Genomic DNA, 13,608 nt, shown 5'->3' on the forward strand with positions numbered 1-13,608 from the left:
AATTTTCATTCTTTTTTTTTCTTTTGATGTGTTTGCCCATTGTTATGAACTGACCTCTAAGCTGAATACAGCTTTTGCTGTATCCCAGAGGATAAATTGTGCTTTTGTTCTCATTTGTTTCAAAAAAATTTTTAAATTTAATTTTCTATTTCTTCTATTATCCACTCATGTTCAAATAGAATCTTGTTTTGCTTACAAATGCATTGTTTTTCCTCCTCTAACATCTTTTTATTGGGGGGGGGGAGCTGCTGTAAAGACTGCAGCATTTTATTTTATTTTATGGGTAATACCTTAAATCAACACTAATTATATTGCTATAAGTTTATTTAAGGATCAGAACAGGATTCAGAAAGAGGAAGAAGAAAAGAAAATTCCAAATGTTGAAACATAAACACCTTTTTCCTTTAATAAAACACTACCTTCCCATATTTGTGTTCTAAAGTAACAGAAAACACAGGTTTGAACATTTTTAAAAACTGCAGGTTCTGCTACAGTGCCAAGCAGGAGACTGGAGCTTGATTTAAAGGTCAAATGTCAGTGCCTTCTCAGAGCAGAGGCAGAGTCTCAAATGCCTTCTACAGTTCCCACTTTTTCACTGATTAAATTGTCCATTCTCTAGATATCCAGACTAAAACTCCCATATTTCCTTTTTTGACTAAATTGTTGTTTGAAGGGAACCTGGTGGGGGTGGGAGGGAAGGTTGGGGGAGTTCTGGCTTCTGCTTACACTGGAAAGGCAACAGGGGTAGCTCTGATCCGCCCTTTCCAGGAGACAGCCTTAACAATGGAGGCTGAGTAAGGCCCTTGGGCAACTGAAAGATCTAATGGCTGGGACAAGGACTACTTATCCTCCAGGAAACCTGGCAACTGTTGAGTCTGTTCCTGTTGGAAATAGACAATCAGAAGAAATCCATATCACTGGGAAAATAAAAACTGATTCCCTTCCAAAAAGGGTAAAGAAGAAATGATGACACTAAAAAATATTTAAAATGGCACAAAAAGTGATATGTGTAAACTTCTTTTTGTTATTAAATCTGTTTCCTAAAGTCCAGTTGTCAAATTGAGTTATGAGGAAGAGAAGTGAGAAGGCAGCTAAGATGTCCCTCAAGAGTACACAGCTTCATCCTGAGAGGTTTGTGGGGCAGTCCCTTTTTGAAAGAGAGTTTGGGTGGTCTGGGTTCCATGTTGGCTCCAGTTCCATTGGTCCCTGAAGCATTAACCTGACCCCATTCACTTCCTCCTGGGCCTCTAGGGCTTAGAAGTGGAGGTAATAATGACATTTTGCCATCTTTGCCTCCAAGAAGCATTACAGCTACATCTTTTCTGAGACTTATATGCATCTTCTCTTGGTAGTCCATCAGATAGACATTCAGTACTCTTCTGGAACACCACAACACAAAGGCACCAATCATTCTTCTGTCATCCTTATTCATTGTTCAGCTCTCTGATTCATACTTAGGAGGAGATTGAGATTATGGTTTTATTAAGATGCAGCATAGTCTTTAAACTGACATCACTGCTCTTCAGCATCTCGGAGAGCTTCCTGACAGTGGACTTGCCCAATCCAAAGTGTCTTCTGATTTCATGACCGCCGGTGCCAAGGATGGTGATTGTTGATCCAAGAAAGAGAAAATCATTGATAGCTTCAAACCTTTATCCAGCTGTTATGTTGACTGATGGTCCTGTGGTGAGGACCTTTGAGTTCTTTATGTTGAGATGTAATCTATATCAAACGCTGTAGTTCTTAATCCTCTGCAGCAAGGATTTCATATGTTCTCACTTTAAGCAAGCCAAGTTCTGCCATTTGCATAATGCAGGATGTTGATGAGTCTTCCTGATTCCCAATGCCACATTCTCCATAGAGTTGGCTTCATGAATTATTTGCTCAGTACAGATGAAATAGGTATAGAGAAAGAATACAACCCTGACACACACCTTTTCTGATTTTAAATAATGCCGTGTTCCCTTGCTTTTTTAAGATAACAGCTTTTTGGTCTAGGTAAAGATTCTGCATGAGCATAATTAAGTGTTCTTGGATTCCTATTCTTCTCAATCTTGGGCATAATTTGATCTGTTTCACACAGTCAAAAGCTTTTTTTGCATAGTTAATAAAGCACAAATAGATTCTTCTGATATTCTCTACTTTCAGTCAGTATCCATCAGATACTAGCAACGATATACCTGGTGCCTCAACCTCTTGTAAAAATCAGCTTGAACTTCTGGTCGTTCCCTTTCTTTTTTTTTTATTATTAATTTTAATGACAGTTTACAGAGACTTTGGATTTCCATTCATTCATTGTTGTACTTTTCTCAATGTCTACCACTCTCCCCCAGTTCGCTCTTCTCTTTGAAAAAAAAAATTCTTTTCATTGTTATAACAATGCCTCTCCCCAAGTCCACTCCACTATGCAACCTTTGTTCTGGACTCCTGTCTTGACAATAATTCCTAATCATATATTGCTTTTAAACAGTTTTCTCCCTCATCTGTTTTAACACAGTATACATAATTTATCCTATCTTTCTCAGTCTCCCCCAATCCCAATTTTCCAACAGTGGCACTATGCAGTATTTGTCCTTTGTGACTGAGTTATTTTAATCAGCATAATGTCCTCCAGGGTCACCCATTTTGAATAATATTTCATGAGTTCCTTGTTTTTCAATGCAGCGTAGTTAGTATTCTATTGTGTGAATATACCACAGTTTCTCTATCCATTCATTTGTTGATGGGCATTTAAGTTGTTTCCAACTCTTTGCTATCGTGAACAAAGCCACTATAAATATGGGTGTGCATATATCTCCTTTTGGGTAATTCCCAGTAGTAGAATTGCTGGGTCAAATGGTATTTATATTTGCAATTTTTTGAGAAAGTGCCATACTGCCTTCCATAGTGGTTGCACAAAGGTAGTTCCCTTTTAAAGAACTGTTGTAGCCATTTTTAAATGACCTTTGACATACATACACACGCACACACAAGCTCTAAACAGGAATGTCAAAATCAGGACTTTTATTTCTGAACTGTCATTGGTATACTAGTAAGGTCACTTTGGGCTGTAGGTACATTGTTAATGTAAAAGGATATGGTGCGAAGAAAGAGGACTATATCCAACAACTCCTCTTTTTAATGGAGAGGAGAATCAGCCACAGAACAGAATGCTGTTTGTCTGGCATGCCGGATGAAGATGAGGATGGGACAGTTCGCACAAAACTGCCGGCAATGCCTCGCACAACACATAATGAAGACAACAGAAGTGTCAGCCACTGCTACTGTGCCATCTTCATTGACCTCCACAAAACTCTTGTACACAACCTTAGAAAGGAATAGGTCTCTCTTAGATGACATTCCAGAGAAATCTGCCTTGCCTTGGTCAAAGGCATCAGCCATGCCCAGACTGCAAAGGACATCCTTCATGTTGAAATTCTCCTCCAGCTTGAATCTAGGAAGGGAAACTTCCACCTCCTCCTCATCCATCATGTCTGGATTTATCCATTCCATGAATTTCTCATAAGTAAGTTCTTTTTCCACCTGGTAAGAAAGAGGTGAAGGGTTTTAAATCTACAATAGTGCTGTCCAGGAAGGCTTTCTATGAACCCATGATATTTAATGTGGTAACTAGTAGTCAAAGGTGAAATCATATGCCTGAAATGTGGGAAGTGCAAGTGAATACCATGTTGTAAGCTTTGTTCAGTTTTAATATATTTTGAAAAGCCATATGTGGCTATCGCTACAATATTGGACATCAGATCCCTACAGAAGAACACAAGAAAGAAAAATCATTTACCTACAAGATAGTTCTACTTTATTGCAGCTTTGTTCACAATAGCAAAGAGTTGGAAACAACCTAAATGCCTATCAACAAACGAATGGATAGAGAAGCTGTGGCATATTCACACAATGGAATACTACGCTGCATTGAAAAACAACGAACTCATGAAATATTCAAAATGAGTGACCCTGGAAGACATTATGCTGAGTGAAATATCTCAGTCACAAAAGGACAAAGACTGCACAGTGCCACTGTTGTAAAACAAGACTGATATCGGGGCTAGGGGGAGAAGAATGGGATAAATTATGTTTACTGCATCGAAACATATGAAGGAGAAAACTGTTAACTGTGTATGTGATTAGGTAATGAGGTAATTAAATATGTGATTGTAATGAGAGAAGTCCAGAACGAAGGCTGCATAGTCGGGGCGGGAGGGACAGAGGATTTTGACCCCCTTATCTGTGATGTTCGATCTGGAGGCTAGGAGAAGATGGTATGTGGGATTACTTACTTGGAGGGGGTCAGAAAAAGGAGAGAGGTGAGGGGTCAGAGGAAAGCCTATAAAGTTAATATAATTTAAAAATATATATACATATATACATATACGCACACATATACACACTTTTAAAATCATGATAAACAATACGTTTTTAAAATAGGCCAATTAATAAAGGTATCAACCTTAAAAAAAATAAAAGGTAATTTACAATAGGCTGAAAGAAACTGCACAGGTTGGCAGGCTTTACAGAGAGAGGGATGGCAGTGGAAATAGAAGAAAGTTTGGACATCTGGTCATCTCTGAGTCTGTTGGTAGAAACTGTCAAGATCTCGAAGGGTATTGAAATAAAAAAGTTCTATTCTTAGGCCATCAAGAGTCGTTATTTAGCTGGTATGTGGCCATGCTTGGTTACAGTAAAATTGGGACAGAGGTCCTCAGTCAGGCCCAGGTTTGGAAGATTCAAAAGGAGGCAGCCCAAGAACATCCCTTGATATGGGCATACCTATTTTCAAGACACAATTTTACCCTATGAGGTGCACAGCCAGAGGGACACCTGCATGGACTGAGGGAACAGCTGTCTATTTCCATAAATTTTGAATTTATGTCCAGTTGTCAGTAGTGTCCACTTTTCCTGAACTCTTCATTCTTCCTGAACATTACTACCTCTATTCTGGAAGAGTCCTTGCTGGGAATTATCTGGCACCTCCTCCCATTGAGAATTCTTTGCCTCTATTATTCTTCTGACTTTTGCCTCTCCACTCTCAGACTTCTTTTCTGACTTCTCTCTCTCCTGCAGAAAGTCCCATTTTCTCATAAAATTTTCAAGGCACTGTTCAGAACAGTCCCCAGGCATCTTTCCTTCAGGCATTTTGGACTCCTTTGGGATTCAGGTCTGTCCATACTGGACTCCTATCTATGCATACCCAAAAATCACAGATCTGCTTTAGGAGCCCACCCAAGTGCCGGGGGTTTCTTCCATGCTATTGATCATGATAGGGGATGCCCAAGCCATCTATAGCTTATCCCAGAATCTGAGGCTTCCAGCTTTCAGAGGATGCCCCGAATTTCAGCTGCCCTCACCCATGGAACTAGACATCATGGGTAGCCAAATGTCTAGGCTCTCAGAGAGGTATGCCCATATTAAGCCCAGGCTCTGTTGGAGTCTCTAGAAGATTCCCAAAATCAACACTAAGCTGTATGACAGTACCACAGAATCATGGGTGGGGACCCAAACAAACTCCATGGCTTCAGAGTATCATCAGCCATGGAGCCTCTTCTCAAGCACTCAAAGCATTCAGTCAGCAAACATACACACAGGACAGGAGAAGAGGAAAGAAATGCAATGTTATGTTACTATTCGACATCTTGACATCATGTTAGCTGGCAGATTCAAGAGAGAGAGAATGAGGGGTGCAACACTCATCCCAAAAGAGAATGGGAGTACAACATGCCTCAAATCCTCTCCTGGGTTTCCTGCACCAGATGTTAGGTCTTTGCACTGGATGTAAGGCCAAGGACTCAAGGAAGGGACCAGAGAGAGAAAGAAAGAAAAAGAAAGAAAGAAAGAAAGAAAGAAAGAAAGAAAGAAAGAAAGAAAGAAAGAAAGAAAGAAAGAAAGAAAGAAAGCTTAAAGCACCTTTATTAAGGGGGCTCCTGGGGTGGGATTCCTTGATCTGGAGAAAGGGATAGACCAGGGGAAACCACCAAATGATAACATTTTGTATTTTCAATGATTTATTTATTGCAAATACCTTTTAAAAAGACAAGAATGATGACTTTACACATAGACTTCACCTGATTGACTAGATATGTGATTGAAATTGTTGGAGAAGCTCAATATAAACATCAAAACTGGACTAGGCATGGACTGTGGGTCAGTCCATCATTTAATCATGTTGCTAAGTCTCACTGACAACATAGCTCCCATGCAGCAATGACATTTGTGTTATTCCCTAAACATCCTTGGGAAGGGGGTTAGTGTGATTTATTATTTAAATCAGTGTTCCGTATAAGCTAAAAGTAACCAGAATCTGTTAGGTGTTTACAGAGCATTCTGAATTTTCAATTGGAAAAATGTCACTCTTATTGGATATCATCAAGTCAATTCTGACCCATGGCAACCTGTCTTGACAATAGATCCAACAGATCGGAACCATGCCTGATCCTGCACCATCCTCAATCTCTGCTGTGCTCAAGCCCATTGTTTGAAGTTAGTGTGTCAATTCAGTAATTTACACATCTAAATTTACTGGGAATACTAAATACAGTCAATGTTACTAAAGGATTTTAAATTATTGCAAAGAAATCTTTTGTTTAGCTGTGTTTTAGTTTTTCAAACAACTTGTCTTTCCAATATTAGAAACAATAGATCAACACATTCCCAAAAAGTGTTAACAGTTATCCAGCTTATTAACAAATTCAGGTTCTGATCTTAAAACATAGCACTCTCTTACTCATAATATTAAAGAATGACAGTTAAAGCATCAGTGTGAATAACTGTATTTCATTTTACTGACATATCAACTCTAATAATACAAAAGAAGAAAGGACATTCCTAAAAAAAAAAACCAAAAAAAAAAACAAACCCTGGACTACTTGATTGTGATAATAATGTTATTCTTGTTCACCATGAAAGTTTTCAGTATTGCATAGACTAACTCACAATACTTAAAGAACATTTCTATCTCACTGTCAATAGTAGATATGAATTTGTATCAATTCAACCATACTTTTAGAGAACTAGAACTACAATGACAGGTAATTGCCTATGATATGACATGACTAAAAAGCATACACTGGTGAACTGAAATATCCACTACTTAATTGTCATCACGTAATTTTTAACTCACGGAAGCCCCATATGTTATAGAGTAAAATTGTTCTTTAGGGTTCTATGAATAGGTTTTTCCGATCCAGGAAGTATCAAGAGAAGATGGAAGAAATACACAGAGTCACTGTATCAGAAGGAATTGGCTGACACAGAATTTTATGAAATGACATATGAGCAAGAGCCTATGGTGATGAAGGAGGAAGTTCAAATTGTTCTGAAGGAAGTGGCAAAAAACAAGGCTCCAGGAGTTGACGGTATACCAATTGACATATTTCAACAAACAGACGCTGCCCTGGATGTGCTCACTTAGTTGTGCCAAGAAATCTAGAGAACAGCCAGCTGGCCCATTGACTGGAAGAGATCGATATTTGTTCCCATTCCAAAGAAAGGTGATCCAACAGAGTGCGGAAATTATCGAACAATATCATTAATATCAAGCAAGATTCTGCTGAAAATTATCCAAAAACATATGGAACATTAAGTCAACAGAGAACTGTCAGATATATAGGCTAGATTTAGAAGAGGTCATGGTACTAGGGATATTATAGCTAATATTAGATGGATCTTGGCAGAAAGAAAAGAATACCAGAAGTATATCTATCAGTGCTTCATTGACTATGCAAAGGCTTTTGACTGTGTGGATCACAACAAACTGTGGCTGACTCTGAGAAGAATGAGAATCCCAGAACATTTGATTGTGCTAATGTGAAAACTATACTTGGACCAAGAGGCAGTTGTCAGAACAGAGTAAGGAGACACTATATGGTTCAAAATCAAGAAGGGGGTCTGACAGGGAGGTACTCTGTCTCCATACCTTTTCAATCTACACGCAGAACAGATCATCTGAGATGCTGGGCTGTACGAAGAGGAATGTGGCATCAGGATTGGTGGAAGAGTAATCAACAACCTACGTTATGCAGATGACACAGCCCTACTTGCTGAAACTGAGGAGGACCTGAAGCACTTGCTGCAGAAGGTCAAGGACTGCAGTCTTCAATATGGATTGAAGCTCAACATCAAGAAAACAAAGATTCTCACCACTGGGCCAATTGGCAGCATCAGTATTGATGATGAAGAGATTGAGATAGTTAACAGTTTTCTGTTTGCTTGGCTCCACAATCAACACTAGGTAACAGCAGCCAGGAAATCAAGAGACTAATTGCATTGGGAACGTCAGATGTGAAGGACCTCTCAAGAGTACTGAAGAGCAACAAAGTCAGGCTGGAGACTAAGGTGTGCCTGATCCGGGCTATAGTCTTCGCAATTACATACTATCCATCAGAGAGTTGGACAGTGAATAGGGTTGATAGAAAGAGAATTGATGCCTTTGAGCTGTGGTACTGGAGAAGAGTGTTGAATATACCATGGACTGCTAGGAGAACAAACAGGTTTGACTTGGAGAAGGTGAAGCTTGGAATGCTCCTTGGAGTCAAGGATTGTGAAGCTTCTTCTGACACTTTGGGCATGTTGCAAGGAGGGACTGGTCCTTGGAGAGGGACATCATCTTTGACAGAGTGGAAGGTGGTGAAGGAGAGGAAGACCTTCAATGAGATGGATGATTCTGTGACTGGAGTGGTGGGAATAAATGCGTTTGAGATGGCTAGGTTGGCACAGGATAGAACAGCGTTAAGAGCTCTTGTACATAGGGTCACTATGAGTTGCAAACGACTCGATGGCACATAACAACAACAATACCAGACTGGTTCCTATAAGGTGGAAATTAATAATTTTTCAAATCTACAAACATTTGTACAACTCCATCGTCTGTAACACAGATTATTCCTCCTCTTTGAGTCCTTCCACTTGTGTTTATTGCTTTGGGTTCTATAATTCACTGGAAGGTTTCACTGCAATTAAAAACCTTGGATTGTAGCAGTTCTAGTACTGGGAATATACCCTAAAGAAACTATAAATGCCACCCAAGCAGATATATGTACATCCATGATTCTTGAAGCATTGTTCACAATAGCAAAGAGTTTGAAACAACCAAATTGTCCATCAAAAAAAACAATAGATAGAGAAGCTGTGGTATATTCACACAATGGATTACTATGCTGCAGTGAAAAACAAAGAATTCACAAAATATTATACAAAATGGGATACCCTGGAGGACATTATGCTGAGTGAAATATTTCAGTCACAAAAGGAAAATATTGCAAAGTGCCACTGTTGTTAAATGGGACTGACATTAGTATTGAGGGAAGACTGAGAAAGACGGGTAAATAATGTATACTGCATTGAAACAGATGACAGAGAGAACTTTTTAAAAGCGATATATGATTAGGTATCATTATCATGACAGGAGTCCAGAATGAAGGCTGCAGAGTGGAGCGGACTTCGAGGGAGGGATTGTGTAACAATGAAAGAATTTTTCTTTTAATTTTCAAAGAGAAAAGTGAATTGAGGGCAGGGGTGAGCAGGGAGGAAAATGCAACAATTAATGAATTGAAATCCAAAGTCTCTGTAAATGTTCATTAAAATTAATAATCCCCCCCCCAAAAAAACACACTTTGGATTGTATAGACTGATGTACATGAATGAGGAGATTGGTGGATGGAGAATGGTGAGCCAGGATCCTGAAGGCTGAGGTTCTAAGCTCCCAGTTATAGGTTGTAGGTTGTCAGCTGTCAGTTACTGACTGTTAGCTGTTGATTGTCTATTGTTGGAGCAGCAAGATCAGGTAGAAGCACTGTCCCGAGTGAATAAGCATTGAAGTTTGCAGAATGATTCCTTTATATAGGGTCTGTGGGCTATAAACTATATACCTTGAGGAGGATTAAGGGTGGTGACTTAAGGAATATCTTCTTATATAGTGGGACATGTATCCTCCCTCATCCTATCTCCTTGGTACAATAAAGAGTTCAAACTTGGATGAGGTCCTAAGCGTTGACAAAGGGGCTAGAGTCACACAATGGAAGGCTCGGGATGGAAGGGTCATATTAATTAATTAATTGAACCACAGATAGAGATGAATTTGAATAGATTTAATCATATTTTTTAAAAATAAGAAGCACAGTGACCATGATCTGAGATTAATAAAAAGCATATGGTGATGAACTGGACCATCCTTACATTGTTGTTGTTAGCTGTCATCAAGTAATTTCTAATGCATGGCAGTCCCGTATGGTATAAAGTAGAACTCTTCTTTAGAGTTTTCTTGGTGGTAATTGTAATTGAAACAGATTTCCAGATCTTTTAATCCATGGTACTATTTGTTGGGTTCAAACTACCAAACTTTAGATTAGCAGTCCAGAGCAAACCTGTGTACCATGCATACTTTGTTTTTGTTATGTGCCATCAAGTCACCTGTGACTGATAGTGACTCTGTGTACAACAGCCCTAAACCCTGCTTTATTATGTGCCAATCATTTTGTCTTATTGTCAGAAAACACTTCCCCCCCATTACCCCAGTCACTGAATCAATTCTTCTCATAGAGGGTCTTCTCCTGAGCTGTCTCTCCACCCTCCCAAGCATGATATCCCTTTCCAAGGACTGATACCTCCTTTCAACAAGTCCAAAGTATGTCAGACGAAGCCTCAGAATCCTTGCCTCCAAAGAGCAGCCTTGTTTCAGTTATCAGTTGTGCACTTATTCACTGTGCCAGGGCTTCTTTGATCCCAAATTAAAAACAAAACATAGTGGGGAGCTCTGGTGGCCTAGTGGCAAGAAGCTGCACTGCAATCCCAGAGGAACACGGTTCGAATCCACCAGACGCTCTGCCGGAGAAGGAGGCGCAATATCCTCCTGTACCAGTCAGATCTGATTTGATGGTACACGCACACAAAATAAACAAACAAACAAAAAAAAAACCCAAAAAACCTTGTCATTCATAGCAATTGCAAACACACAGGAAGCATATAAGAACACCCCAAAAGGTTTCAAATCTTTCCAAGGTTGTAAATCTTTACAGAAAAAGAATGACTCCTTTTCTTTCTCAGAAATATAAAATTAGTTCCTGGCATCTGCTGACTCTATCCAGCTTCCTATTGATAGTTATCACTGATTGCAGTGTTTCACCAGAAACACTTCTAGTACAAAAAAAAAAAATAGTAATACATTAACCAGCAAATATGATTCTTTTTAGTTCCTGTTATCTAATGTTCTAACATCTCTTACAGAAAGTGTTAGCAGACACTCCGAGTGATTTACTCAAAAATATTGCACATACCATAAGTAAAGTCCAGAATAGTTGATAGATGTTAAATTCCCATAACATGGAAGGCTCAATGAAACTCTAGTCCCTGATCAAGATGAAGTGTTCTTGAACTCACAACAGAGAAAGAGCTCAGCCTCTCTTGACTGTGCTGGGATTTGGATAAAGAACTGGGCTTTTTTATGTAACTGTCTGAAGAGAGGACAGGGGACAAGGATGGAGCTTAACTTTATAGATGTTGCTCCCAGTTCTTCCTCCAGATTGGTCAGGCTCTAGTGTTAGTCAAGTCTGTATGCCTTTCCTATCTAAAGTGAGATATCAGACCTGGAATTTGTATAAATAATCCATGTTCCTTGCTTACAGCTCTAGCACTACTCTTTACCCCTCTTCATTCAATATGAAGTTTACCCTCCAAATGAATCACCTGTCATAGTAAAGCAATGATAATGATCAGGACTCAGAGAAGTAACTAAGTGCTTTGTAGTGGTTTTGAGTGGTTTTTTTCTCCTCTATAAATCTGTAAAAACAAAAATAATTGTATTATTATTTTCACGTTTAGAAGTGAAGTTTGGGGTTTGTTAGCCTCCAGTCCTCAGAATATTCACACCTTTGAAGTGTCTCTGTTACAAGATAATAGGGTCAGAGGATACAGAAAACAAACTAGGTACTATGTTCTCTAACTTCACTTATCAAACTTTTTATTGTACTGAGCAGTGTATCAGGCCATTTTTACTGTTGTTTTTGTTAGATGCTGTTTAGTTCTGTATTACCCATATTGGTCCTATGGACAGCATATCTGAACCCTGTCCTAACCTTGCCATCTTCACAGTCTCTGACACACTGGAGCTCATTGCTGTAGTTACTATCTCAATCCACTTGGTTGAGAATATTCTTCTATTTTGCCATTCCTCCATCTTTCCAAGGAGGTTTGTCCCTCTCCAAGGAACAGCCTTGCCTAGCAACACATCCAAAGTATGAGAGAAAGAGCGTCATCATCTTTGCCTCCAAGGGTCACGCTGGCTGCACTTTTTCCAAGATATATTTGTTTCCTTTTTTTGGCAGTCCATGGAATATTCCGTACTCTTTTCAAGCACCACAACTCAAAGGCATCAGTTCTTCTTCTGCCATCCTTATTCATCGTCCACCTCTTAGGAACATCTCAAGTGAATGATTGAGGTCTTCAATCATGCCATTGTGCAGTTTCTAAAATAATATCCTTTCTTTTCTGAATAGCCCAGATGAATGGGATGACAGATTGAATTTTCAATATATATAATGGACAGTATCTTTAATGGAATCAGAGACAACACAAAGAGATGGAAAAGGTAGCTGCGTGGAACCCAGAGTTATTCAGAATTCTGAGAACTCCTTCTAATCTCCTTGATCAGGTAACACCTTTTTCCCAAAAGAGCATCGCAAACCTTAATTTCATCTTTTAGGAAAGTATATCTTCAATCTCAAATCCACTTCAGGCCCAAGGGCCAAACAAGCACCACCACATTATTAGATATAGAAGAGACCCATCTGGACGTTAGAATTATGACATTGTGTCAGCAATGCAAACAGAGAGAGTAAGTCACAGAATTTAGCAGAAGCTCTGTGGCCAGGAACTTCCCTTGGTACAGCCTCAGGCAAAAATCTTTCTCTGAAGTTGGTACATGGAATTTGCACTTACATGCTCTTAAACAACAGATGGACTATGGAATGAGGATATAGCAGGGTAAGAGTAAAGACAGGTCACACACGTGTGGGTGCAGAGAGTGTGGGTGCAGTGGGTGCAGAGAGTGTGGGTGCAGTGTTTGTTATTACTGTAAGGGAAGTGTTATTCATCTGGTAGGTAAAAATGCTTGTTTGTCAGATATTCTTCTAACAGTGAACATCCAAATTAAGACAGACTATGAAGAAAGATTGCCCATCCACTCCTCAAATATAACTGGCTTTTGAAAACCCTGTGTACAGCAGAACACACTTGGAGTAGGCAAACAGATATTGCAACTGATGTTGAGACCACAAATATGGAAACACAAGGGATGAGAAACAATTGTAAGAAGAAATTAACAATTGGTATGTGGAATGTCAGAAGCATGAATATAGGAAAACTGGATTATAAAGAAAAAAATGGAACACATAAATACTGACGTATTGTGTATTGTTCCCATTCCAAAGAAGGGTGACACAACAGAGTGTGGAAACTACAGAACAATATCATTGATTTCAAATGCAAAGCAGGATTCTACTGAAGAGTATCCAAAAATGTCTGGAACAGCACATTAGCAGAGAAATGCCAGAAGTCCAGGCTGGGTCTAGAAGGGGTCGTGGTACTAGGGATATTGTTGCTGATGTTAGATGGATCTTAGCTGAA

The sequence above is a fragment of the Elephantulus edwardii genome, unplaced genomic scaffold, assembly GCF_000299155.1.
Source record: "Elephantulus edwardii isolate Elephantulus edwardi_28Jun2011 unplaced genomic scaffold, EleEdw1.0 scaffold00071, whole genome shotgun sequence".
In the NCBI taxonomy this organism is placed as follows: domain Eukaryota; kingdom Metazoa; phylum Chordata; class Mammalia; order Macroscelidea; family Macroscelididae; genus Elephantulus; species Elephantulus edwardii.